The sequence below is a fragment of the Nicotiana attenuata genome, unplaced genomic scaffold (assembly GCF_001879085.1).
Source record: "Nicotiana attenuata strain UT unplaced genomic scaffold, NIATTr2, whole genome shotgun sequence".
Lineage (NCBI taxonomy): Eukaryota > Viridiplantae > Streptophyta > Magnoliopsida > Solanales > Solanaceae > Nicotiana > Nicotiana attenuata.
The window spans coordinates 125,418-129,963 of NW_017673551.1; positions in this window are offsets into that span (position 1 = coordinate 125,418).

Genomic DNA, 4,546 nt, shown 5'->3' on the forward strand with positions numbered 1-4,546 from the left:
GAGAGACGGGTAAAGATAAATGTGGGAAGATACAGTCCTAAATTAGCGCCTAATATAAATGCACCCTTAATTATATCCCTAATTTGAATTATGGTATATAAATGGTAATTTGGTATGCTGAAATATAATTAACACAAACCTTAAACATTGAGGGTAATAAGGTTTCATATATGGTATAGGAAGGTAAAAATCTTTAAGATTATATCAAGCCCGTTATTTTAAAGTTACGAGTTTTCATATCTCCTATTTGTTGCAATTTAGTAAATTTTTACACATAAATTTATATATGCTTCGGGTCGAAAATTATGACTTCACTTGAACTCATGCAGCATCCGCTCATATAGCCGAGTTAGGGTTCTATTGAACCACTGAAGTCATACGTACTCTTAATGCCTAATTTCTTTTGAGTGAAAGAAAGGTAAGCAAAGAAGGGAAAACATGAGATGTTGCTTTTTGTTGTTTCACTGAAATGAAGATAATTCGGTAGTGAAGTGTCACCCCTTTTCTGGGTTTTGACCAAATAATGTTTCTCATTGGTTGATATGAAAATACAAAATTAAATCCACAATTTTGGCCAATAAATCTAACTCGTAAGCCATTTTGGAGAGAAAATTGATCAAAATGGTCCTTAATGTATAAGGCTTGGACTAGTTTATAGATCATATGATTGTTTATTATGGGAAACCAATTTCCAATCCCTTTTGGTTATTATTGCAGCCTTTCAATTGCATGAAAACGTGAAGTTGTACTCGAACGACTTACCACTATCAAAACAGTATGCTTCAAACTAATGAAATTAGACCTATCTCAATTGAGCAAATCGATTTTCTCATGTGAGTTGAGACATTTCTTTTGTTTTTTTAAAAAAAAAATTATTATACCTATAGGAGCGGAGGAAAAATGGAAATGACGAAGGAATTACAAGTTGAAGAATTAAATCCCTCCAACAAGGTGGAAATTTAGATGGTCAACCAACTAGACTATCATGATTTCTCGAGTTGAAAGAATAGAGTTTCTAAGAGATTACAAGTACATCACTTATATACACGGTTAAAATTTCACAAGAAAATCCTCTACATTTTTATTTTCTTAAATTCCATTATTCACATGTACTCATTCCACTGTAAAAGAACTTCTTTTCTCATAAAAGGAATGTGAATCGATTTGGCGAACACTAATGCTAAAGCAGGTAATGCAGGTCAACTGACAAAAGATTAATACATCATCTGTAACAAATGTCATACATAAGAGGCCGAAGAGAAAAGATGGTGACACAAAAACATCAGCAATTTTGTGGGTTATGGGCAAATTGCAATGACTATATATGATGAAATTAAAGTTGCTTTAACCTCTACTTTATTTTATTGGGGATCATATCAATTTAAAAGAGTGGTAAACTCAAGTGACATCATGGCTTATGCAACTTTACTTTCTACGAGATATATATATATATATATATATATATATATATATATATATATATATATATATATATATCTCGTAGAAAGTAAAGTTGCATAAGCCNCAAGGCAACCATTACGAGAAAAATTCACATCACAATTATTATCTACCAATTGGCCAACTGAAATAAGACTAGTTGAGAGTTTTGGTGATACAAAAACATTCTTGAAAGTTTGAGTAATATCCCCAACCTTGGTAATGGGTAAATTACTACCATTCGCAATCTGAATTTGTGATGGACCATGATAGTCACGTACATTTTTTAGCATGCTAGTTGAGTTTGTCATATGATTGGAAGCGCCAGAATCAACAAGCCAAAAATTAGATGTAATATCGTTACCTTGTAGCCTCAAAGCTGAAAAGGCTGACACAATCATTTGTTGTACCATTTCAGGAGTAAGAACTTGTCCAACTGTTGGAATAGGAAACTGGTTGCTAGTTCCAGTTGAAGATGAGTGATCATCAGTCGAACCATTTATCCCAGCTTGAAAAGCATTGATCTTACGGTTTTGAGGACGTGTGGGACACTCTTTGATAATATGCCCGTGCCGCTTACAATAATTGCAGAACTTCTTACTACAATTGCTAGCAATATGACCATATTCTTTGCAACTGTAGCATTGCGTGGTGCTCATATCCCTGCCCTTTCTTTTTCCTTGAGCAGCAAATGCAACAGTATGAACACTTTCTTGCTTGAAAGCATTTTGTGTGAAAAGACGTTGCTCTTCACGAAGTAATTCCCTAAAACAAACATCCAAGAAGGGAGGCGGGTCATGATTCATTACGTTAGAGCGAACACTATCAAAATCAGATCGCAATTTCATCAAAAATTGGTCTCGCTTGCTTTGCTCATGAACTGCTTGAATTATAGATAGAGATTCAGCAGGTATTTTAGCATAAACAATATCAGTAAATTCAGCCCATAAGTTCTGAAAGCCAGAAAAATAATCCTGAACAGAGAGACCTCCTTGAGAGTAATTAGCGATTTCGTGCTCTAGCTGAAATCGTCTTGCGCTATTGTCTTGGTTGTAAACCTTTTGTAAATAATCCCACATGGCCTTTGCAGTCTTGTACGGCCTGAGATTAAGAACAATAAGACGGTCAATTGACCCTAACATCCATGTCATCACCCGAGCATCTTTGACCTTCCACCGACCTAACTTTATAAGATCAGTAGGAGCAGGATCACTTCCATCTACATGGCCCCATAATTCTTTTTCCGTGACAAATAATTGAAACTGAAATTCCCAAGCAGAATAATTTTTCCCAGTGAAACGAATACTGAAGGACTCAAGACCAAAAGCCCTAGATGCTTAGGACTGCTTGTCGACGAAAAATCAAGAGAACCAAGAGAACTAAACTTTCAATATATATATATATATATATATATATATATATATATATATATATATATATATATATATTTTAAAAATAATGGGGCAAATTTGAAGATTCCCAATCTAAAGACATTGGAATGACTAGAATACATATATTGATATCATCACCAATATAAGATATTGAGAATGTAAAATTTTATGTTTTGGACCAATGAAGGCATGGGCATTGCATCATACAAATTAAATATGATATTTAAAAACACAACAATACTATATCCAAGTAGAAGATAAGGAGGTGTGATCCACATCTATCGCCCACTTCAAACTGAGTCATTAATTGGTATTGTGTATTCTTACTTGGCCATCACTAGCCAGAAGAGAACTAAATAATTTCATAAAATTTTGATGTTGTTTTATCTGATTAATTAGGTCCTAATATTTCCCTAATAATATCTTTATGCATCTTTCCACTATCAACAATTTTACTGATAGACGTCAAATTTTCATCTAACTACATTGTATTGGTCAAAATCTGACCACACGACCACGGCGGCAATGATCCCGTCCCAACCATCCTGCAGTAGTAATCAACGAACTAGACTTCATCTAATCACAGCTATTTACGATATAAGCGCCGAGGTCGAGGCCTCTCCATGAGGGGAAATCACCTCCCCGACCCGGCCCAAATAAAGTATGATGAGCACGAGAAGTTCTGGACTATAAATAGAGGGTAGAATAACCTCTTAAAGGGGGGTTGGGCTCTCCATGATCCACGAACAGTGGAAATAATGGGAGAACTCCATGAAAGAGAGACTGAGCCTATATAAAGAGAGAGAGATTCCACCTTCAACCTGGGAGGAAGAAATAATTTGATTGTAATCTCCTGAACCTCGTCAAGGAGAGGCAGGCCAAATTTCTATAATCAATAAAACCTCCCAAGTGTCATTTCGATTGACTCTTCTATCTTTATGATTCTGTTCTTTGATCCAGTATTAATTATGTTTGACTATGATTTACCCCTTCATCTATGTTGATTGATTTGCTTGAAAAGTGTTAAACAACTTTTGAGTCAAACAATTTGGCGCCGTCTGTGGGGATTTCCTAGTGAAAATACTTAGTTCTTCCTGGATCGAAGAAAAAGAAATACCAAGAAGAAAATTCGACTCAAACCAGAGTCAATGGAGGCGCATCAAACAAAAAAAAAGAAGAATCGAATGCGCCAACGGGAGCTAGAAATCTTCCGCCCTGTTGACCTGGGACCTGAACATCCGGGACGTCTGAGATTGTATGGACGGGGGGTTACAAGAACTTCTTTGGGAGGAAAAGTAGGATGTTTTGAACCCTCTTCAAATACTTCAAATTCTATACAAAAATTGGAGGAGAAGATACAAAGAATGGAGGAAAAAATTGAGGAACAAAAGGCAACTATCCGTCAAGAAGTTGTTGCAGATGTCCTTGCACGACTTCAGCGTTCAGGAATTGATATTGATGCTAACATTATTATAGCGGCATTGGATGATAATTCATTGGGAGAAGCTTCATCTACTCAGCAAACAGTATTGCAACCAATCCGTAGTCCATCTACTGGTACCAACAAAGAAGGCCAACTCATTTCAGGTATTAACTTATTGAAAATTTAATAATTTTTGTGAGATCTACTGTCTTAGGATGGTATTTCATGTGATGCACTTAATTATTTAAACGAGGTTGCGACCGAAGTGACTGTTACTTGAGTAGGTTGAATAATT